Genomic DNA, 25,339 nt, shown 5'->3' on the forward strand with positions numbered 1-25,339 from the left:
CCAAGCTTATGAAAGCTTCGGCCTAATTTTACCTGAGGTGGAACCTGTGTCTAGTGGAAGCTAGGTTATATATCACTAAACATCAGGTGGAGGCTCAGATGGTGAAATGCTCAACCATACCCCCAACCCTCTTACGGAACATCCTTCATGTAGAAAACGAGATTTCAGCCAGAAGGCAAAGCTTGTCGCTATAGGTCTCCAGTTGTAATAAGTATTAACTCTGCAGCCACATCCAAAATGTTAAATGGCTTTTTACAGTGTACTTCCTAAAAATAGCTTGACATTTTAAAGATCAAAGATGAACAAAGGCACCTATTTCCGTGACACAATTTGCAAGAGAATCCATTATTAACTGTACTCTTTTGTACCGAAGTAAGACATAAATGATCCTCTAAGTGGAAATGTCTGAACCTATGAGTTCAGAATGCATGCAATCCTAGTTGCTGTTTTGGAATACTTTTTTCAGATCTGCTTCAGAAATGGTTTTAAGTTGTATAATGTATGCCCCATCTGTCTTTTACAGCTGCTGCCTCCATTTGCCTATTTTTCACCAGGGAACCATTTATACAACCACTTTCTTTTCATCCCAAAGCAGATATAATATAGAAAAATACCACTGTCTAAATGCTGCACTGTGTGCTCCGATTGCAAGGCAACACACACCAACATAAGCATATCAGAAAGATGGTTTGTAGGTGGCAGCCTAAATAGGAATATTTCCCATTCAGTCTAGACTAAATAAACTCTGTGGCCCACCAGATATTATTGGACAACAACTCCCATCAGCCTAAGCTAGCAAGGTCAATGGTCAGAGAACATGGAAATTGTAGTTCAATGACATCCGAAGCACAGCAGGGTGGCAAAGCCTGCCCTAGATGGAAAAGAAACTTAAGAGGCAATAGCATGAATTAAAAAGGTAAAGGACCCCTGACCATTAGGTCCAGTTGTTGACAACTCTGGGGTGGCGGCGCTCATCTCGCTTTATTGGCCGAGGGAGCCAGTGTACAGCTTCCGGGTCATGTGGCCAGCATGACTAAGCCGCTTCTTGTGAACCAGAGCAGCACACGGAAACGCCGTTTACCTTACCTTCTACTTGCACTTTGTGCTTTTGAACTGCTAGGTGGGCAGGAGATGGGACCGAACAACAAGAGCTCACCCGATCGCAGGGATTCAAACTGCCGACCTTCTGATTGGCAAACTCTGTGGTTTTACCCACAGCGAATTAACCCTTAGTACATACCCTACTGATGCAATGTCCTTGTGGAATTGGCTCTTAAATAAGGTCCAGCGTGTGAGCAAGAGTATTTTAATTTAACCCCCATATTGGCATTTTCTTCGGCAAACAAAGACTGTTTTATTAGTAAATATTCCTCAGCTTCCTTCTGTCTGCCTGGTCTTTTTTTTATAAAAACAATCAGTCAGGGGTTTATGCAGGCAGGTGGGCAGCCTCCTTTTGTCTTCAAGAAAAAAAGCATTATCTCAGTCCTCACTGCCACCCCCTCTCCCTCGCTCTCCCCCCCCCATCCAAGACAAGCACATTAACAGAGGAGTGACAGGTCTGAGATGGTGTTGGCTTGGGGAGTGAGAGAGGTCTGGCATACCTTGTGCCTAGAGCCTGCATTTGGCCACTCCTCAAAGGCCCTTTGGTGGGCCTCATTGACAACATTTTTCAAATGCCTATATATATATATATATATATATATATATATATATATATATATACACCCCTGTGTTTAATTTATTTACCGAGTCTAGCTCAGTTCTGACAGAATATTGGTGCTGTTCAAAGGCATTATTTTATAGGCAGGATGGGTACTTTTCCCAAGGCCATATACTGTGTTTGTGGCTTTAGATTAGACTGAAGAAAGAAAGTAAATCATAGACAGTATAGGACTTTTTCTACATACACACTGCACATTTAAAGCAACACTTCCTTCCCCCTGCAAATCCTGGGTCTCAGGATTCCTGGAGGGGGAATGTGCTTTAACGGGTTTGTAGGACTGGTGGGAGGGATGCGGGTGGCGCTGTGGTCTAAACCACAGAGCCTAGGGCTTGCCAATCAGAAGGTTGGTGGTTCGAATCCCTGCGACGGGGTGAGCTCCCATTGCTCGGTCCCTGCTCCTGCCAACCTAGCAGTTCGAAAGCACATCAAAGTGCAAGTAGATAAATAGGTACCGCTCTGGCGGGAAGGTAAATGGCGTTTCCGTGCGCTGCTCTGGTTTTCCAGAAGCGGCTTAGTCATGCTGGCCACATGACCCGGAAGCTGTACGCCGGCTCCCTCAGCCTATAGAGCAAGATGAGCGGCACAACCCCAGAGTCGTCCGCAACTGGACCTAATGGTCAGGGGTCCCTTTACCTTTACCTAGGACTGGTGGGAGAGCTTTACTTTCTGTTTCCATTACGTATGGAAAGAAGGGAGATCAAGTCTCATGAAAGGGATAGACACATGTCATGTGTCGTGTATGAGTGGTTAAACCAAGGAAACCAAGTTTGCAGCTACAAAGCTTACTACAAGGTGACCTTGACCCATTCACTGTCTGTCACCCTTCCATGCCTCACAGGGATGTTGTAGGGTGAAAAGGGGGAGGAGACACACACATGTTGTCCTGATCTCCTTCATGGAAGCGCAGAATAAAAGAAAACTATAAATAATACTCAATCTCTTGGTAATAAGCCCCACTGAACTCACTAGGGCCTACTTCTGAGTAAACATACGCAGAATGGTCTTGTGTGTTTTTTTGCCTTTCTCAGATTTTTTCTTCCAAAGCCAGCTTTGCAGGTGGCAATATACAAGTTGATTGCACTAACTCTGAGAATTGCTTGAGACAAGAAAGAAACTAATACATCATATCTGCATAGCCTTGGGACCTGTGGCAGGTCAAAGCAGGTTTGGCAGCTGGTTGCAAGAAAAGCTGCTTTTCACACATAAAGGTCATCTTAATGTGAGATCCTTATCTTGCTGATGTATTGCCCTAAATCTCTCTCTCTATTTTTTTCCCTTTCTGACAAAGTGCTTTAATAGGCTCTCCTTGCATTCCTTGGAAGTCTGGGTTACAAAAACATCAAGCTTCAGATAGGCATCTTGGCTGTAAATACTTGGTTAGTAAATTGGTGCAGATGAAGAATTTCAAGTTGTTCCTTCCCATTGTAGTCCCACTAAATTATGTGTAATTCTTGTTCTTTTCTTTTTAATTTGCTGTGATCATAACAAATTGGGAAATGCTTTAGACGCGAAGGAAAATCTTGATGACAATGAAACAAAGCAAACAGAAGCCTAGAATACTTGACAAACTCACAAAGCACACCAGAGAAAGCTCTAGAGTAAGAATATTGCAATAAGATTAGAGGTAAAAAAAAAAATTACAGTTATGGAAAGTAATACTTTGCTTCTGTTTTTAAAATGAAGCATTCTGTTTGGTCTGTTATCCAAGGAAAGAAGGAAATATTTAGAAAATTGAATAGGAAAGTCAGTACACAACTTGCTGAAGAAGGAAGCAAAATATGAATAAAGGACAAAAGTTAGTTTTGTAATTATTATCATTAATTAAATTTGTATACCACCCTATACCCACAGGTCTCAGGGCAGTTCACAAGATGAAACCACAAGATAAAACCACAAAAATACATAATAAAAACAAAAATAAGAACAACCCAATGTAAGATAGTAAAAGGTAAGATCACATATTAGCAGCACCTTGGAGGTTAAAAACTGAATCTTAAAACCTATTTACTATTATGGAAGAAGAAGAAGGTGAAATGACCTGATTACAAATCAAATGTAAATGGCATGTTAATCAGCCTTTGTATACCAGAGGAGGAATTTCAAATTAATGGAAACTGATATGATCCTATACCCATCTACCTCACAATAGTGTATATAAGCAGTGTACATAAAATAATATAAAATAGTAATATACATCTAAAATCAACAAACTTAGAATCAAATATATTTGGATAGGCTTGTTGAATTTTTTAAAAAGAAGTTTTTAGCAAGCAGTATACTAAACAGTATATAAATTTTGCTTGCCAAATTTAATGGTTAAGGCCTTATTTTCATAACGCCCCTTACAAAATGTTGTAAAATATTCACAAACATTAATCTTGGAAATGATAATCATGATAAGCATATTAAAAAGCACTTAACAGATTAAACAACAACAACAAAAACCCTTCATTGACCTTTGTGATCAATGAAGCCACTCATTATTGCCCAAAGTTTCATGGCTCTGTGAAGCAACTGTAACAATGACAATTAATTAAAAGAAACATGCCCCTCCCCCTACCTCTCCATGCTATCTGTCCTGAATGCTTTAGTTGAGATTCCTCAATTGGGGAGGGGGTTGGACTAGATTACCCTCAGGATCCCTTCCAACAATTCTGTGTTTCTATGATTTTTTGCATTCATTAAACTGTATCTGAAAAATATTATTGATTGCTTTGCTCTGCTGAATTTTCCCAATCTTGTTCAGAGAAGCATAGGGCATGTAATAGTATTTGATTATAGCAACGTTAGTGGCATTATCTGGAGGTGTTGGGATAATGGCAGCAGTGGTACAGAACGGCAGCAGTGCCTGCAATGTAGGAAATCTCATGGCTTGAATAAATTCCCAAGAAAATCAGAGGGACCAAGCATTCGTGCTAAGGTTCATTTGACTGAACTAAGGAACCCTGTTGAGGCATTTCTGGGTGAGTGAGTGGAAAGGGTGTCCAAAAGTTTGTGGGAGGGGCAGAGTGTGCATGCAATCCCCCCCCCCCATATCCATGCATGAAGGGGTTTTATTTTCAGCCGGAGCTCACCAGAACTTCGCCCTGGCACCTCTCAGTTGGATGATATTGCCATTCTAAGAGAATAAGGGAGAAGTTTGTGGTGATCTTCAGCACTGCTTGCATATATTGGCTCCACTTCTGAGATTCCCACATTCAGTGTGAAAATCTGAGGAGGGATTCAAGGTGTGTTTGGCTGAACATGCTTGCAGTCCTTCCCATTACCACAAACCTTGTTTTATCAGGGTTCCCAACCACAGGAAGTATTGGAGGTCGTCCAGAGTGGCTGGAACAACCCAGTCAGATGGGCAGTGTATAAATACGTTGTTGTTGTTGTTACTTTAGCAAGTTCAATCAATTGCACTTAAAATCCCACTTCAGACTTTCATGCCGAAAGCCTAGATTGGCATTGACTCCAACAGGAACAGGAAGTAAACTGCAAAAGAGGGTAAGATAAGATGATAAGATAAGATAAGATAAGATAAGATAAGATAAGATAAGTGCTCTTTGTGTCCTCTTCCCATAAAGGTCCTGGGGAAAGATGTGCTTCAGTTTCTGTGTTATAAAAACATAAGGGCACTACGTTGGAGAACAGGGAGCTAACAACAGGCACACACATACACACACACACACACGTACAAAGGAAATGTGTGGCTTTGGAAAGATCTGGAAACATCAGGAAAATGTAGCAGAGGGCAAAAAGAATGCAAGGAATTGTTGCAATTATCAGCTACAATTTATCACATGTGTTGTCATTATTTTCTTATTTGAGACACAAAATATCCACAAAGGAGCAAGTTCCATTTTATGGCAAACATGGTACACACTTGTGTGTGTGTGTGTGTGTGTGTGTGTGTGGATAGGAGCCCCGTTCATCAGACCCGTGAGTTCTTAATCTACCTAGTTAGATAGTTTAGATAGGGTGGGGTGGGTGGAAATGATACACAGGCCAAAAAATGCAGAGAGGTACACTCCGTGCTGCTTTGTGGTTAGTTTCAAGGCAGCTAAGCTTGTCAGCCAAAATATTTCACCAGCCTTCAAACTAACAGCACTGTGTGACCCAAAGGTACTTTCCAAAGTCCCTTGCTATCCCGTGGATAATTCCATTGCTGGACACAAACATTGCTCAGATTATTTGTGTTGGCACCTCTAAAAATATGGCTGTTATCAAGCAACTGCCTGTGCACTCAGGACAGCCTAGAATATCAAAGGAAACTCTTGGGCACATCAAAACCAAAAGGCCATATAATTAACAAAACAACAAGACAAGACAATCAAAATGGGATGGTTGCATACTGTCAATGAAGATCAATAGAAACAAGGGCATTACAAAGGAGGAACTTGGGTAAAGTTTATGGTGGCTGGTGGCTATCCATACACATCAGTGTTTAGCATTCAAATACAAAAGTCTCCTGCTTACATTCCATATGCAAACTATTCCAAGGTGGCTGCAAAACAGGTGCTGCCCACGTATAACAGAGATGTTGGGGGGAATTCCTAAGGCAGTCTATTGTTATGCTTGTATCCTCCTTTGAAACCCAAGTCTTTTGGGCTGAGATCACTTGAGCACTGCATTTTTATAGTGGACTTGCAGTTTGTTTTAAAGTCAAAATCCAAACCTATTTCAAACAGCAGTACCCACAACAAAATGTTGCGGCATGGAGGACTCCTGTTCAATATTCCAATCAGCCAGCCATGCCTTCCTCCAAGATACTGCCTCATTATGTTGTTTTTGGAATCCTACCTTCCTTAGTCTCCCCCCCCCCACACCTAAAGAACCTTCATACTTCTACAAATCTGGGAAGTTTTCCGAGTCTGCTGATACCTCCCTCTTAGAGAGATAATTTATTACGGTCAGAGACCAGCTTATAAAACACACACAGGGGAACAGTCCCAGAAGGAAAACAAACAATTAAAGCAATGTACAACAATAAATTTAAAATTTATAAATGCATTAAGTGTATACAGTGGTACCTCAGGTTACATACGCTTCAGGTTACATACGCTTCAGGTTACAGACTCCGCTAACCCAGAAATAGTACCTTGGGTTAAGAACTTTGCTTCAGGATGAGAACAGAAATCATGCTCCAGTGGTGCAGTGGCAGCAGGAGACCCCACTAGCTAAAGTGGTGCTTTAGATTAAGAACAGTTTTAGGTTAAGAACAGACCTCCGAGTTTGCGGATTTTTTTAACAAACTAGATTGAGTCAGGAGATGGTCTGCACCTACTGATCTGTACACAGAATCTGGCGACAGGAAAAGGTTGAATTTTTGCTTTTCCGGGAGGTCAGCAAGCCTCACCAGTAGAGGATCAGTGGTCTTACTATGTACCTTTTCATAAAAGGGACATCTAAAGAACAAGTGCTCTGGTCTTCCTATCTCCCCCAATGAACAGGCGCAAAGTCTCTGAGCATATGGAACTTTTTAAAAGGCTCCTTCCAGGACCAGCGAGGGCAGGGCCAAGCTTCTGGCGAGTGTAAAGGCCCTTCTTGCATACCTCCCTCTTACACGAGAATAAGAACATAAGAAGCTGTTGGATCAGGGCAGTGACCCATCTAGTCCGGCCTCCTTTTCTCATAGTGGCGAACTGTGTTTTCCAGCAACTAGCATTCAGAAGCAAGCAGCCTCCAACAGTAGAGGTAGAACACAGCCGTTGTGGAGAGTTGCCATTGAAAGCCTTTACATCCTGGCGTTATCAGCACCACACTCAACTCCAAACTAAAAAGCACCAAACATTATAACAGTACATAGATAGCTCAGTTGCTTAGAGGATGTTGCTGATAATGCCAAGGTTGCAGGTTCGATTTCCTCAAAGGAGAGTTTCTTCATCGCCTTGATCATTTTGGTTGCTATTTACATACGTAAGCAGCAGCACTCACCTCTGAATATCAGAAATACAAGGAACTTAAAGAATACCCAATTGAGCTGACTACACTGAGTACAATGCCTGTCTTAATTCAAGCTCTGGGTGCCCAGACTTTGTGCCAAATTGCAATGAATTCAGTTGCATATGAGCATAAAAGTCTTATCTTGCCTGAGCACAGGAACAAACAAAACAAAACGGATTTGCCTAGTTCTATTTTCCAAGCTGATTTTAAACTGCTAGCATTTTCCATAATGGCAAAATCTATTAAGTTTAAAATTTCCTTTCCACTTTAATAATTTCAAGGATCATCAACACCACAATTCTGAGGATTTATTTTTCTAAAGAGAGGGAGAGGATTAATCTTTGTCTTGAAACTCAGCTGCTTGCACCTTCATAAAGGAGCAAAAATTGAGACTCTTAATGCCTAATTTTTATATTTAGCATTGTTTTCATCTTACCTTCATTTTTCTGCCTTAAGTGGTCCCAGAAGGCGCAAAAGGCAGAGGACCAGGCCTGCTAATATCTGGTTGCTGCTGTGTGAATAAGCTTACAAACACACACCTAATGTATCAGCGTGGATTGCGGATATTTCTTCTGTCTTTTAGCTGGACGAGTCCAGCTTTTGCAACACATCCTCCTGTTTCTTGGCGATTATATTTTAGTGGGTGTATAATAGAGGGGGGAATAGCTGATTTGTTTAACTGGGAGAAATTAAAATAAGTAATTTGGCAATTTCAAATTCAACTCAGAAGCTTCTAACACTATGTGGGAGTCACAGCTGGTCTTCTGTCAACACTATTTAAACAAACCTAAGGCAAAATCCAGAATACAAACTAATGGATTATTAGCAGAGCTTGCTGTTTTATGGGTGGCAAAACCATTCTCATGTATTTGTGATGTATTTGTGATGATCATGTGTAATTGGAACTGGTAGCAAGCAACAGGGCAGGACATGCCTATTACATCATAAAACATAAGATGCTGCCTTCTGCAGAGTCAGAATGTTTCTCCATCTAGCTCAGGACAGTTGACACTGATGGGCAGAGGCCCTCCAGGATTTCAGACCCAGTGACACTCCTGGAGTGAAGACTTACAGTATAGGTGTAAAGCTCTCAACTTTATTTAAAGTGCTTTAAGATCTGCAGCAAGATATAATGAATAGCTGCAGGCTCAGAATCTGCACAGAGAATGTAGGGCTTTCAGATGCCCTTATGTCCAGTCTTGGACATAACCCCATCTGGCTCAAACCCCATCACCTGTTTAAACCTAAATAGGGTTGTCATTGCCAACTCACTCTAGAAGAGTCCACTCTCAAATGGTGCTGGAATCATACCAGTGACAAGCTTTGTGTGCTGGAGAAACAAAGGGGATGATGGAATCAGAACAAATTCAATTGTAGCTATTTATAGTTGGGGAGATATATATATATATATATATATATATATATATATCAAATAAGTTGTAAATAGTGTATGCTGACATTTTAAAAAATGATGCTAAGAGACTTGACTTTAAAGAACTGCTACATAGAAATTATTATGTACATCCATGTAATACCTGTAAGTGAATATGATTCAAATAACATTGATAGTGCACTTTACAATTTGCAAAGTGAATCAGCTGCAGTAAAATAATCCTAACCGTCCTGAAAGGTTTGTAACTATTATTAAGACCATACTGCAGAGATCTTTCTTGTTCGAGGAACTAAGCGTTGCTTTTAGCTTCATACGTGTGAAGACTTAGTAATGTAGCATTAAGGAAATCATCACAATGCAAATGATACTGCTTTGACTGAATTGAGCACTCTACCCTTTTTCGGACTTTCCCCGATCCTTATTGTATCTTAGGTGGTTGCGGGGGATGCAAGTTCACCGACTAAGCAGGATCAGCTGTTCTCCATGGCTTGCCAATGAGATACATTTGTCTTTTGTGTGATCAATGGCTGAACACTGCATAGTTCAAATCATTGATCACCATACAGTGACTCCAGATGCTACTAAACTCTTAAGGGGAATGGGAGATGGAAGAGCACACCATAAGGAGGGGGAAAATCCCCTCAATAAATATTTATAGGTATTTCAAGGTGGGATATTAAATATAATATAAATTTCACAGGAAGAGTTTGAAAAATACGCCTGACTTCTAATAAGTGCCAGCTTCAAACGTTATGACCTTGTCCCTATGCATGAGCAGAAACAAACAAACAAAGCTCAGTGTCAAATGTTGATGGGCAAGGAGAGCCAGGTGCTTAGGTTGTTTTTTTGCAGATGGCTTACCTGGATTTAAGTTTGCTGCATAAAAAATGTTAAATAATGTGCAACATTCTTAAGCTATGGTGCTTATTTCATAGGTTGATAGGGTATGATGGTTTGAAATCAGGAAAGTCCCAGAGTTCTAAAGTAATGTGATGGCTGGGAATAGCAAAGAATAATTTTATCAGAGTGGTCCCTAAAAATAAGTGACGTTGGGGCTACAGTGTATTATGAGCACACGAGGCACTGAACACCTTGGGACCAGGTCACCTTAGTTCCCACTGCCTGGGCACTTTGATCCTTGGGAGAGACACTCTCAGTAGTGTCAGATGCTTCTGAGATTTGTCTTATTTCTACCAAGGCCAGGGCCTTGAGTGTGGTGAAACATGGCCTTTGCCAGGTTCTCCCAATGAAGGGAACTACCATAATGGCATTTAAGCACCTGCTTAGAACTCACCTGTTCACCCAGACCCTCCCTGAGGGCCGATCCAGTTATACCAATGTATAAATCTGAGCTACTGGGTTTTTTAAAATGTATTTCACCCTTGTTTTCTGAATATCATTTCAGTGCTGGTTTTATGCTGTTCTTCACAGCCATAATCCCCGCCCCCCTTAATGTTAGTGGTACAGAAAACCTTCACAGAGAAATAAATAAATGGTCAGCTTACAATTCTGCTATTTGCAATGCCCTCACTAAAGTCTTCTGAAAGGGAAGTTGGCAGCAGAAGGAACCACTGAAGCTGGCAAAGAGCTGCGGGAGACATGCAGGAGGAGACATTCCTGCTGCTCGCTCTGGTCCTTGCCTTTAGGCATGCTTAAACAGTTTTTAGTTCAAGTGCACCTTTCCTTCTTATTTAATTTTAATTTGTCTAACAACTTAATAATCCCTTCAGGGAATGTTAGTGCTATAATAAAAGTATGCATAAAGTCCATAAATATATAGCCAGGCAGGAGTTCTTAACAAGTTCCTCCTCACTATTTAATGGTCAGGTGATATCCCGCAACACTTTCAAGGTTAAAGAAGGAGAAATTAGAAGCTTAGCTGCTGTGCTGGTTACCTCTCATTGAAGAGCTGCTGTAATCTGGAAGAACAAAGCATAATCCTGCAGAGCTTTCAGGAATATATTTATTATCGTTGTCTCTCTAATATCTATCAACCAAGGCTGGTTTTTGGGGAGGAGGCTTAGATGTCTAAAAGACGTCATTGTACATGTTATATTTGCACAAAGAGTGGGGAGCAATTTCAGCAATGATGCCTAACTTCAGAAATGGCATTTAACCCTCTTTCCACTAGCCGTTTTCCTTGCAGAGTTCTAGATGCCTACTTAGCCTAATAAGCATCAGCTGGAAACTAAAATAAGTGTATTTCCCTCTGCACTTTAGAAAAAGGTGCTTTTTCTAAATGCTTTGTGCAGGGTGCTGTGTGAGCATTTGCAGCACTATCCCGTTTGTGAGGCATCAGTTTACAGGAAGGGATAAAGTTGCATAGTAAAAGATTTCTTCTTACAAACAAAATTGGATAGTTGTACACTGCTGCAGGATAAGTGATTTAGCCTAGCCACAAATTGGATCGAAGCCCATAGCTTAGTTGAATTATTATTATTATTATTATTATTATTATTATTATTATTATTATATAACAGAAGGAAATATGGGGAGATAAAAACGTTGCTAGCTGATATTAACAATAAGAATATTCCTTCAATCTTAACTCAAACATGTTCATTAATATATGCCGCTTGTTTGCCCAAAAAGGTATCTAAATGAGATTAATCATTCTAGGTCATGTGTTTAAAAGCAGGGAGGCTGTAAGATATTCAGACAACTGAGTACTAGGATGGTGGGCATTGGTCTTTCAAATCTAGAAATATAAGTCTCTTTGCAACCATATGGGCCTACAGGATCTACTTTCATTGTCCATGTCTTGCATGCAAAACATGCCAGGTTCAATCCCTGACAACTCAGAGTAGGAGGAAGTAGGAGGAAGTGACTTAGGCAGCGGGTGAACCCCCAAAAAGTGGTGTCGTTACCTGAGTGCCCCTTACTGGGAGAGACAAAGAGAGGGGTGAGATGGTGGTGAAGTCAAGGCTGCATAAATTTCAGAGGTGGGACTGCTATGCATCTGCGCAACCTGGACCATGCTGCCAACCTGCCTCTTTTGTTGTTGTTGTTGTTGTTGATTAAATGTTTATACCACCCTGCATCCAAAGATCTCAGGGCAGATGAAAATGCAAGATAAAAGCACAAAAAAGAACCCAAACAACACCCACACACCCTCCCACAAACACATTTAAAAGGCCACAGAATATTAATCAGCCCAAGACCTGGTTGAAAAGGAACATTTTTGTCTGGTGCCTAAAGATGTATAACAAAGGCTGCAGACCAGGGGTTGGCAAAGTTTTTTGTGGCTTGGGCTGGTTCACGGTCCCGCAGATGCTGCGGTGGGCCAGAGTGTGTGCGCACACGCATGCATGCATGGGCAAACGCTATTTCTGGCGCTCCTTCTGGAGCAGAGGAGGCACGCGCAGCTCCCCATTGGCTACAGGAGCTTCCTGCAGCCAGTTGTAAGCCGGCCAGCGTCATGAAAGGCAGCCTCTGCACTGCTCCACGCCTGTTTAGTGCGGTGCATGGGCGCTGACCGATTGGGCAGCAGGGGTCTCTGACCGGCCAGCAGGGATCCATGGGCCGGTCATACGACCCCTTAGGAGCCTTAGGTTGCCAACCCCTGCTCCAGATGAACCTACCTGGGGGGACCATTTCGCAAAACAATAGCATCAGGGACCAGGGATTTCCCCAGCCCTTGATCTAGAAAAGCTTGCTGGTCACTTCGCTGGTCACCTTTACCAGTTAACTGATGAGCTGGTAAACAGGATACTTACTATCCCTCTCTGCCTATGTTCCAGTCCCTCCCAATAAGTGGCAGCAATGCTCTGTGACTCTTTCCCACCAGGTGAGCCATTCCTGCAGGTAGGGTTGGGAAGGAGTCCTCTATGCAACACTGGGGAGTCACTGCCGGTCATAGAATCATAGAATCATAGAGTTGGAAGAGACCACAAGGGCCATCGAGTCCAACCCCTGCCAAGCAGGAAACACCATCAGAGCACTCCTGACATATGGTTGTCAAGCCTCTGCTTAAAGACCTCCAAAGAAGGAGACTCCACCACACTCCTTGGCAGCAAATTCCACTGTCGAACAGCTAATTCCACTGTCGAACAGCATAGAAAATTCTGAGCTAGACAGACCAACAGTCTGATTCAGCCAAAGCTAGTTTCCAAAGATCCACACACGGACACTATTATGGTAGACTGTATGCTTGCATGTGTATCCACTGCCATACATATGATGTCATGCATAAATTGAACATGCAGTGTTGACACAGATAAGTGTATGTGTGGTGCATCTGATTCCCATGATCCTTCTATCCATTTTTTTTATTTTTTTTATTTTTTTTGAGGTGGAAGAATTATGAGATCAGGTATGTGGACTTGAGTGCATGCGCTAAGTGGAAGTGTTCACTCTGGCCCTGCCACATGCGCAAGACTTCTAGAGTGGAGAAAGAGTGAGCTAGCTCTCAGACACATTCATTATCCAGTTCAAACAAGCTGCTTTGGAGCAGAGGAACTTCAGCTGCTTTCCAGCCCTATTAAATTCTACATGTTGATCCACTGGGCACAACCTGGGAAGAATTAGGCAAGACTGGATGTTAAGTGCTTCACTGTGTTCTTAAGTCCCATTGATTTCAAGGGAACTTAAGTGCAACCATCTTTTGTTAGATTGCACCAATGGAATTGGAAAGATTGCTGGTGCAAGTAAAATTATGCACTTACAATAGGATTATGAATGCATTTCTGTCTGTAGTAATTATGGTAATTTATAACCACTTTTCAGGGGTTCCCCACCACCTCTTACTCTGTTGAAATGTTTACATTTGAGCACCTATACATTATGTAGCATATGTTCATAAGGAAAAGTTTAATAGCAATGAAGTCATGTTTGTGTGTTTTGCTTTTGTGTCTCTATGGTAAATCGCTTCACTTTCTTGACAAATCTTTATCCATGCCCTCTCTGTTCTTCTGCATGACATGCAAGGAAAACAAAGATCTTACTTTCAACTTATATTCAGAGAATCATTTTCAGAGCTATTAGGCATCACAGCGGGGGAAGGGAAATCAATGTTTCCTTTGATAGGGATGCATGTGAGAAAATAGTAATGCTGCATATATGATAGGTAGAAATTGCAAACAGACCTTGTTTTTTATTTCCTTCACACATGATTCTGTTTCCTCCACTCTGCCCAAACATCTCTCCTGAAGCTCCCCATATTTCCTTCAAGTGTAGCCAAGAATTTACGACACAATTCCATCTTCCTCCTCCTTCATAAACCATCTGCGTTCTTTCTCAGCCAGTCCCTACTGATGAAATAACCCTGTTGATTTGCTCTGTGACATATTTTACCCACAATGCCTCTGTCTTTGTAAACTGTGGTTTCAAAGCATGATGTTTTAGATACTTCTTCATTTATGCCCCCATCTGCACTATACCTTTAAAGCACTATACCACTTCAGCAGTCACAGCTTCCTCCAAAGAATCCTAGGAACTGTAGTTTGTTTAGGGTGCTGAGTGTTGTTAAGAGAACCATATTCCCCTCACAGAACTACAATTCCCAGAGTTCACTGGAAAGGGCGCTTGCTTGTTAAACCACTCTACTAATTGTAGGGTGGAGGCGTTCAACATTATGTGCATAGGTCTCCATTCGGACTAAAAGCATTAGAAGCATGGCTGCCTGGGGGCGTGGTCAGGAAGTGCATTAACATTAAAGGGGCAGGATTAATGGTGTGATCCTGCTCCTTCCACACATTCAGCAAACATGGAGAAAAAGGTCCTCAAGTTAATTATAAATACAACAACCAAAATCCATCATTTTAATTCAGAACGAGGCAATTGAACTTGAGTTTATTATGGAGCCCACTGTGGTCTTCCGAACAATTTAACTCAAGTCTCATAAGACTTTTCTCCTGGTAGAATAGGCATCATTAGATGTACTGCTGGATAAGGGTTTAATGGTTTTTGCATTTGTTTAAAAACAAATAAGACATTGTTTTAAAAAAGATACTTTTCTCCTGGGTTTTTCACAGGCACCGCCAATTTTTCAATGATAGTTATAACACTGTTTATATATTTATATTTACTGTTACAGCCTCTGGCTGCATTCCAGTGCCACAGATCCATACTCTGAGGCCAGTATAGGAATAATCCCATATACTGAGCCAAGAGGACTTAATTGCCAATGGAGGCAAAGAACTGGTATTAATTCTGGGAACTGCAGGTTCTATTCTCCTAAAATAAATAAGAACAGTAATAGCAACATCAATAGGACAAAGAATAAGAAGAAAAATCACAATCAGTGCTTTTGTATTACTTCAAGTGTTATCCATCCAGATCTGTTTTGTTTGTTTTTATATCTAGCCTTATCTTCATGTGTGAAACATAGACATCCCATTTGCTTCATGCTCAATTGCTTGCAATTTTCCCTCTGATTCATACATTTCTCCTGCTTTGGAAATTCTACACATTCCTGTAATCAGACTGTATGCCCATGTTGCAGTTGTCTGAATGATCACATTGTCTGCTGTTTGAATTGCACTCCTGCTGCTGGTTCGCTGCCCCTAATTATTTTTGTTTTAGCGTTTGTCCCTGATTTCTCAGTCAGGCAGTTGAAAGAGGCCGTGTCATCCTCTGAGAGGTGTTTAATCAAGGGATGAGTAATCAAACAAAAAGCTTTTTGGGGAGGGGTGGAAGTGGAAGAAATGATATTGTCTGGCCGGTTATTATGTTTTCTCTTCTTGACACTTAAATAGAGTTCCTGCAGAAACCCGGGGTGCTGCCCATTAGCTTGGAGGGTTGGGCTGCCTGAATAAGTGGATGGCTGCTTTGTAAAGAGGGAGTGGTAAAGGAAACAGGCTAAAAAAGAGAGAGAGAAATCAATGAAGTTGAAATGCGCTCTAAGCACACCTACTTATCATCTCCTCGCACTCCACTTGTCATCCAGCTGCCAAACTCTCTGAAAACATCTGGGTAGGTGGCTCTGCACGTACATGTCGGTGCGCTGATATGCGCACCCATTTGGGCATGGTCGGAAGGGACTCTGCCGGTTCCTCTGAGGTGTAGTGACATGTATCAGGGCTTGGCTATAAATTTCATTGCATTGCTGTGGCGAACAGAGAAATGAGTGAGGAAATATCTGATTAAAGTGTGCATTGCTGCTGAGGCAACCGCATGTTGCCATAGCAATCGAGATGAAATGTGCAAGGAGTGAGATAATTAAATCTAACCCCTTTAGAAGTTTTTGACAGTCTATGCACTGCCAATAAGGAGGGGGGATGAGTTATATCTGGCATTAAAGATAAAACCCATTCCTTGTGAAAGTACAACTTCTTGTTGATTTTGTTGTTGTTCCCTTTGCTAAATGCATTGCTTCAGGTCCCTTATTTGAATGCTCCCTTTAATAATCAGATGCAGTTTTGACCTTGGCTTGTAACAGCCTGATCTGGTTTATTGTTCCATGGGAACTGCTACACAAAATATCCAGCTATATGTTTTTTCACTCTCTTACTTACAGTACAGTAAAGCCTGGCTGTCACGTCTTAGATTATGATTCAATAATATCTAGAACGTACTGCCCTCTTCAGGAACTGTCGATTAAAAAACAACAAGAACTTTCGGATGTGTTTATTGATTTATGAAGTGCAAGGAGTAAATGTGACCTTATGAGGCTTATAAGGTGCAGGGAGTTCATTGCATTTAGTGGTATGAGCAGTAAGCTAGCATACATTGGTCAGGCTGAAATGTTAATAGAAGGAGAAAAAAAGTGTTGGAAAGCAACAACTTTAAAAAATGTTGTCATGGGGTTGGACTAGTAATTCCAGAAAATAATTGGCAGCCCGGTGAAGCACTTTAGCGTGATGAATTCTAGGGTGGCCAGGTAGCCCAAGTGCCAAAGAATTTATAGCACAGAATGTCACAAGAGACAAGAATGATGCACCTTAAAATTCAAGACTAAATTCAGAAAGGAATTTAGTTTAATTACATGCTTTATCTTAGGGAGAAGAAGAAGAAGAAGAAACAACAAAACTAAGGTCACTTGCAAAGTGTGCTTCCCACTTCAGTGTAGCCGGATTACATTCTAGGTTAGTAAGATTTTGAAGCAGCGAAACCACATTGGATGGGTGGAGGCTGTGGTTATTTGCTACCCTGCCACCGCCTTTGGGCAGGTGCAATACAGGTGGAGAAGGCTGCGTGACCTCTCTCTTTCCAGTGTTATTAGTGCAGGGTGGGACCTGGCTATGTGGATTTAGTAGCCATTGCTACACAGGTAATATCACCAAAACAATGATGATGCATTTCTAAGTTTGGAATTGATGTACTCAGACTGGGTGGGGTACACTGATACCAGTTGCAGAGTCACGGACATAAGAAACTGCATTATTATCAGAAGAGGCTGTTTGTTCATCTAATCCGGTATTACATTCTGAATCTCTGTGTAGCTCTCCGTGGTCTTTGCATCACCTGCCACCTGAGCATTTCAACTGGAGATGTCAGCAGAAGTGGATCACTAGGGGTGGGGAAGGATCCACTATGCTAGCTCCCCAGCAGGTGGGTTGCTTTTGCTTACTGGGAGGGAAAGGTGAAGTGGCAGGGAGGTTGGCGCACTGCAAATGCAGTGGGGGGGGCCAATTGGGCACTCCTTGCACTGCATTGACCTCATCGCCACCTTGCCCTTCCCCCTCCCCTTCCAGGTAAGCAACATTAATCCACCTACTGGGAAGCTGGTGTTGCTGTTCCACTCCACCCAGTGAGTCACTTGTGAATGAGAGGAATTGAACGTGGGATGTTCTGCATGCAGGACACATGTTCTTCCACTGAGCATTGGTTCCACTATTGCCTAGCCCGGAGTGTCAATCAGCCAGCTTCGGAGGGGAGGGTGGGCTCAACTTCCTAGGCACCTAGCAAGCTAGGCTGCATGAGACAAGCAAGTTGGGAACACACAAATGCTGATTTATTATTATTATTATTATTATTATTATTATTATTATTTTGAAAACAGGACAAAAGGCATCCTGTTTGGGGGCCAAACGGGACAAGGGAAATTGTGGTCCCAAAGCGTGACAATCCCATTTTTAATAAGACGGGTGGCAACCCTAGTTGGTTCCTTTTCCTATAAGGAACACAGTGACTTGCTCCCACAGTCCTAAGCTGATGGCCTATCCACTAGGCAAGACCTGAGTAGTAAACTAGGAGAAATGAAAGCAACTACCTCAACAAACCTAGATGCTTAACAACTACAGTTAGACAATGCGGGTTTTTCTTGGTCTCTGCGGTGTTTGGATTCCATGTTTCAAATCTGTCCTCCAATTTCACAAAAGAAGCCTCCATTTTTTTCCTGCCTCATCTTCAAGTCACTTTAGAGTCTATTTAGAATTTCTGTGAGCACAAAGTTTTGAGATCACCTTATTGCTGCAAGATTGCCAAGGGTGGTGTGTGTGTGTGTGTGTGTGTGTGAGAGAGAGAGAGAGAGAGAGAGAGAGAGAGAGAGAATTTCTTTCCGGTAAACATTTCTCAAGCACTCTGCAGCCAACACTCCATGCTTCCTGATCTGAAAAAGGCCCATGAGAGATATTACCTCATGATGCCTTTCCCCAGAATTTAATTGAAGTGTGGGCAACTGGGAAGGTTACAAAGTTCCAGACCAACCATTGGTGAGAGCTGATTTGCAGAATGAAAGAAAGGAAACTCCCTTACTCACATGCACCCTTAGTCACCTCAAAAGTAAGTTAAGCAGCCACCCACAAACTTGCACCTAACCATGAGAATGTCTAGTAGTTCCTGTTCTACTGACCGACTTCCCTTTTCTCACTTTTCAATTTCAGCTACAGATTTCTCTTTGCATCCCTGTCTGATCCACCATATATACTGCAAGCTGGTTAAAGAAAGACAGCATAATTTTTCTGTTTTCTACTGTATCATACCAAGTTGGTGGTCCTAAATATGCTGTGATTTCCTGAATGAGCTAGAGTGAAAGGGACCTTTGCTTTGAGTCCATTGTCACATAAAACATCAGATTCTCTGTGCAGTCTGGAGGAATTTTAAAACAGGGCCATTGCTTGTCTAATAATGGCTAGGGTCTTGGGCTTGGCTGTAGCAAATTCAGGTTCATATTTCCACTCGGCCGTGAAACTCAATGGGTTATTAGTCACTATTTAACCTGACCTGCCTTTCAGGGGCAATCCTATATATATTGCTTTGAGCTCTTTGGAAGAATAGAATAAATATGTGATACACAAATGAATTTGCTGGAGTACTAATGGCTTTAAAAAGTGTAGGAGAATGGAAAGTCCACAAATTGATTCATAGCCGTGGCTTCAATCTAATGCAAAAAGCAGCAACATTGATTTTCAACATAGGGCAAATTCGCATGACCATGATGTCTTCTCTGCACACACATAAAGTCACCCCCCATAAGTGACTTATTTCAACTGTCCTATGGCAGATGCCCAGGTGGATCCTTTATTTGTGAATGTTTTCAGCAAAGGTCCCAGTTGCCTCTCAGCACATTGTGAATGTGACTATGGTTAGCAACATAATGAGAGCCAGTATGGTGCCTTGGTTAAAGTGTTGGTCTAAGACCTGAGGGAGAGGGGTTCAAATCCCCGCTCAGCCACGAAGCTCACTGAGTAACTTGGGGGTGGTTGTTGCCTCTCAGCTTAACCTACTTTACAGGGTCGTTGTGAAGACAAAAAGAGAACACGGAGAGCCAAGTATGCCACCTTGAGCTCATTGGATGAAAGGTGGGGTATAAATCAAATGATAAACATGGCATCTTCAAGCTGCTACACGTGGTTAAACTGGGTTCTAGCCTTTTCGTTAGCCTGTCTTTGCACAAATGTGGAAGTGCATCGACAGAGAAAACTCACCAAAAGCTTTAAAAGATGGAAGTCATCCCAGTGCATCTCCTTCCTCAAACACCATCTTGCCCTGGGGTGGGGGGGAGATGATGGAACAGCCTGGAGAGCTGCCCACCCTCTCATTCCAGGTGTTCCAGTTGAGATGGTTTCCCTGCCACCCAGCCCTGACAACCACACCACGTGGTTGCTCAAGAACCATTTTGCTCTTAGGGAGAGAAAGATTTGGTCCTCCTTCACCCTTGAAACTTCTCTTTGCTGTTCCTTCAATCATTTCAATTGATGATTATTGTGTGGCTATTTCTATGTAATTCACTCTGTGGAGTCTGCTTGAAAAGTAATAATATATAATATAAAATATAATGTATACTCTGATTTTTGTGATTACTTTCAGGGGCCCTGAGCACCGACAGAATTTAACTAGGGCTTCCTAAATAGATATAGGATGTTTATGGGAGACACTTTGTTTTGTATTTTGCTTTGTTTTGTGTTTCTAGCTATTGGTTTGTTTCATTTGTGTGTGGATGCTGATGTTTGGGGAGTTAGGCTCCCCATGGATAAGGGCATAATAACTAATAACATTTCTTTGCTTTCCAGGGTACTTTTGGCACAATGATAAATTTCATCTTCCCCAGAATGGTAAGCAGAAAACTATTTTCTGTATCTGACACCAATGAATACAAAGGAGAACAAGCAAAATTGTCATTTGAAAATAATGAAAATTCACTTAAAAATAAATGTGCAACTTGATAAGGGTATTATTCATGCAGCTATAAACATCTGAATATTTAAACCCTGTAAAGCCATCTTTAAAATTCCCATCTAATTTTTGTCTAGTATTTTTGGTTGTTGTTTCTACAGAAACATAAAGATTTACCATCTCTGCTGGAAATGCTTTAGAAACCTGGTGTGTTCGCCAATGTGTTTTGCTGCATAATTTATTGTAATATATACATACCCACACACATAAATATGGTTTACGTTCTATCAGTTGAGAGAGGAATTGTATCTCTGCTTTAGATTGAGAGAGGGTTAGGCCTATATAATGTTTTACTGTGTTGAACTGTATAAAAATTGATCCTTATTTATGTTCCACCAGGGTTTTGCTGCATATGTGAATTTAAAATGGTATATTTTCAGAATATAGACACCACATCCTGAGTAAAAGCTGCATGCTACCATTTTGTAAAAAACAACAACACCCAGATATTTTCTAAGGTTCTCCCCAGCACTACCCCAAGACTTGGAAAAAGGCAATATTTATTATACTCTTTGATCATAGCATCTTTGCAATCAAATAAAATGAAAAATTCATCATATTGTACGTGAAAAGGTCATCTTAAAATGAGACTTCATAGAAAAGGAGCCTGAATGAGATAAAGCAACTGTTAAGGAGACTTGTGTTCAACAGCTCTTGAAATAGGCCTCCATTCCCCACCTCAACATCATCTCATTCCTCAAACATTTGGTTGGAAATAAACATAAAGCCATCATGCATTTGAACTGTTTTGACAATGGGGGAAAAATATTGCTGGAAAAAAGTAGTTTCTTCCAAGCACTAATGTAACCTCTTCTTAGTCTTACAGCTGAAAGCTTTCCTGTCTAATCCCAGAAGAAACTTTTCAAAAAAAGGCAATTATTCAAGAACTTAAATGCAAAGATGCATTAAAACAATGGAGGGCTTAAAATGTGTGCCAAGCTGATTTTCTGTTGTCTTTGATACAAAAGCAGAGGCGTTCACAGGATTTAAGAAAACCTATAACATGGTTTCAAGACTGGAGGAGTTTTTGTGTGTGTGTGTGTGTGTGTGTGTGTGTGTGAAATAAAAGTTAGATATCTTTGTTGATTCACTGAAGACAGGCTAGGGAGCTTTTGTGGTAGGGACTGACTCAATATATTGTGCTTCCCCAGGAGACTGTATTGTGCAAGTCCAAAATGTGATCACAGAGCCCAACTAACTCTTAGATAGCACACACCACCCGTGATCTCAGTATCCTCTGCCCCATGCTATGCTGGTGTGTACTGACTCAGGCCTCACCTTGAGTACTGTCAAAGACCCTGTATCCTTTGCATACAAATGGGCCTATTGGCATGAGGTAACTGTCAATACAGATCATATAATGCCTTCACCTGTTAAAGCCACCCCTAATGCGAGAAGTGAAGTTAGAGGGAAACAGGTGGAGGGCCTTCTCAGTTGTGGAATGCAATTATCTGACTTTTAGAAGACATTTGAAAGATGTTTGGTGTTTTTATTTGCTGGAAGCCACCCTGAGTGTCTGGGGCAACCTAGTCAGATGGGTGGCTTATTATTAATAATAATAATAATAATAATATTATCCCTGCATCCTTTGTTTATGTTGGCAACGCATAAGGTTTTTTGGGGTGAACAGTACAGAACGAGAGAATCCTTTGTCTTTAGGTGCAAAATGAATCACTTCTATCCATGTCAGGGCTGAGGACTATATATAAAACAAGGAGCTGTCTCATTGTCTTGGTTGGCTGCCAAAGCTTTCCTATGGTGAAAGAAGTGGGAGAACCGGGTCAGTAGGTGTAGTGCCAAGGCTGACTTTCAGAGAGAAGGGTGTCACACTAAGAATTGTTTCAGTGAGACTATCACAGAATATGAATCAGCAAAGAGATGCACCCAGTGCTGTATGAAAAACTCCAAAGGACATTTTATTCAAAGTGGTACAGAGGCAGACAAACGATAAGCAAAGCTTAATTGTCACTCTGTCCTGAAAACCGGGGAGCATAAACTGAGGCACCCAGAGGTCACTAGCATCTTAAAGCACGTATTTCTGGTGACCATTCAAGTTGCTCTGTGTAGGGACTAGCAATAAATCTGCTAGTGCATTGGCAAAGCTAAGCAGGGTCTGGTTTCAAAGTGAATGAGGAACTGTGTGTTGAGATTCCTGCATTTGCAAGGGGGGTGTGGGGGGCGCTGTGGTCTAAACCTCTGAGCCTCTTGGGCTTGCCAATCAGAAGGTTGGTGGTTCATATCCCCGTGACGGAGTGAGCTCCTGTTGCTCTGCCCCAGCTCCTGCCAACCTAGCAGTCTGAAAGCACACCAGTGCAAGTAGATAAATAGGTACCGCTATGGTGGGAAGGTAAATGGTGTTTCCATGCATTCTAGTTTCCATCATGGTGTTCCATTGCGCCAGAAGTGGTTTAGTCACGCTGGCCACATGACTCGGAAAGCTGTCAGCCTGAAAGAGAGATGAGTTCTGCAACCCCATAGTTGCCTTTGACTGGATATAACCGCCATGGGGTCCTTTACTTTTACCAATTTTTTACCTATTTGCAAGGGTTTGGACTACATGAACCTTGGTGGTCCCTTTCAACTCTACAATTCTATGATTTCTTCTTTGTAGTTTACCCTTCCCAGCCCAGGTAGATGCTCACCCCCACCACAAGTTTCAGTATGACCTCCCTCTTCCTTCCTTTTTCTCCCACACAACCATTCCTGGAAGCAAGAATTACCTAATTTGAGGCAGGCCTTCCCAAGGCATTGCCACAGGTGCTCTTTCATTTTTACGGCTTGGCCCCGGAAGATATCAATATTATTCGTAATCCGAGTGGGTGTGTGAGGCTAGGCAGGTTGCCTTGTCTTTCCCACACCACTGAGCAGCCTCTCATTGGATAAAGGCTCACACGCCCTGGCACTTTTCAGTGAAGCACTTCCTGAACCAGAAAACAGGCCCACTCTTCTCACTGACTCACTCAGATCACCATCACTCTAAACTTGTGGCTCCATCTTGTTTTCAGATGCTGCTTGGGTTCTCCTGCAGTGCGGTTCTAGAGCTCCCAGGAATGATCAGGGCATAGATGACAGTTTCTGACTGCCCCTGAGGTGATCTAGGTCATTGAGAGTGTTCTTTTTACATCTTTCCTTCTTCCACATTGCCTGCATTGCAGGGTAAGCCAGAGAAACAGAAAAACTGGCTCTGTGAGCATTGTTTGCTCAAACAATGGAAGGTGTGTCCACATGAAGAAGCTCATTCCAGGCCAGGGGAAGGAAGCAGGGCTGAGCTGTTCATTCCTCTCATTGTATCCTACAGATTCTGGAACAAAGAGCCAGAATTAGTCCTCATTTCCACATGATCATGTGCATCATTGTCTTTTATTATTTGCTAAATATTTACAGTTTGCTAAGGAGCATGAAACTGAACTACAAAGTCATTTAATGTTTTTATTTTATTCTTGTCTTGTTCTTTCTCTAAGAAGCTCAGGACAATCTACATGGCCCACCATGATGCCCCCCCCCCTTAATTCGCACAAGCACCTGGTGAAGTTGGTTAGCCTAATAGAGAGTGACTGGCCCAAGATCGCCTAGTGAGCTTCATAACTGAGTGGGGATTCGAACTCATCTCCCCCAGGCCTTGGTCACTACAACAACACTTTCTACCCAGTATCACTCATGTGGGGAAGGGCATTTGCGAGAAGTATATTTTCTGAGGACAGAATCACATGCTATTGTAGCAAACATATGCTCCCGAACCTATTTTTTGCTGTAATGACATTAATACAGGGAAGAACAGAAAAAAGTAGGCAGGTGGGATCCTTAACCTTTCCCATGCCCACCGCTCTCCCCTACAAATGCTTCTAAAAGTTCCCCCCTCCTCCCCCTGAGTTAGGTTTACTTTCAGTCTCTACCCGATGAAGGAAAATGATCTTGGGTGGACATTGGTGTGATTAAACACCTCTTCCTTCCTGCTTTCCAACTCTCTCTTGTAACTTACAAAGCCCTGCATTCAGGCATCTTGACAAACAGGTTTGGGAATAAGCATTTGCTGAGATAATATGTAGTTTTGCCTCCAACTGAACAGGTAAGCATTGTGGTCAGATCTGCACTGTACATTTGAAGTGTGCATTTTGCACACATTTAACTGTACCTTACTCCACACAAAGCTACAACTCCCAGCACCCTTAACAATCTATAGTTCTTAATGGTCAGCCATGTGCTTTAAAAGTGTGCTAAATGTACTTCAGATTATTCTTTGATTCTGTGTATGGTATGGTATGGATGTGATATAAGAGGCGCTAGGGGGAGATTTTCCCCCCCACCCGACAACAAATAGGGGGAGGATTTACACTGGGGAAAGGGAGAAAAGCATTCCACAAACTTTTTCAGCACGTCATGTTCCCAACTTTCAAGGCTGCCACATGAGGCTACTGATTAGGTTCCCCCACTCCCAAACATACACACATACACAATCTTAATCACAGATCTGGTCACAGCTAGTTTGACTCTGAGTGGATAAACCAAGAAGACCACAGTCATTAGTGTGTGGCAGGGTAGAATGATGTTTAGTGTTTGGGGTGGGGTGAGCAAGAATGCGACTTTTCATGATTATCTTTTACTTCTGAGGCTGAATCCTGGACAAAGTGTTAGTTTTTTGGCCCCCCAAAAATCTGTCTATTCATTAACAGAACACTGAATATTAAAATGAGGTTGTTAGTCACTTTCTCATTTATTCTCACTTCTGGACTTGTGTTCAG

The 25,339-nt window shown here is 41.9% G+C and overlaps 1 protein-coding gene and 2 long non-coding RNA genes across 3 annotated transcripts in view; 2 read left to right on the forward strand and 1 right to left on the reverse strand.

Annotated features, from left to right (window-relative positions):
• The window catches only part of LOC307218997, a 104,193-nt gene extending 85,339 nt beyond the window's left edge, over positions 1-18,854 (forward strand). The window contains exon 3 of the long non-coding RNA XR_013840238.1: positions 18,809-18,854. This is a non-coding gene — a long non-coding RNA (uncharacterized lncRNA). The remainder of the gene's footprint in view (positions 1-18,808) is intronic.
• The window catches only part of LOC307218929, a 50,961-nt gene that overhangs the window by 24,559 nt on the left and 1,063 nt on the right, over positions 1-25,339 (reverse strand). The gene's annotated exons all lie outside the window — the stretch shown is intronic.
• The window catches only part of ADGRL2 (adhesion G protein-coupled receptor L2), a 244,688-nt gene continuing 239,804 nt past the window's right edge, over positions 20,456-25,339 (forward strand). The window contains exon 1 of the mRNA XM_079981053.1: positions 20,456-20,479. The gene's annotated coding sequence lies outside the window, so the exon portion shown is untranslated. The remainder of the gene's footprint in view (positions 20,480-25,339) is intronic.

This window comes from Podarcis cretensis (genome assembly GCF_951804945.1).
Source record: "Podarcis cretensis genome assembly, chromosome: 6".
Taxonomy (NCBI): Eukaryota; Metazoa; Chordata; class Lepidosauria; order Squamata; family Lacertidae; genus Podarcis; species Podarcis cretensis.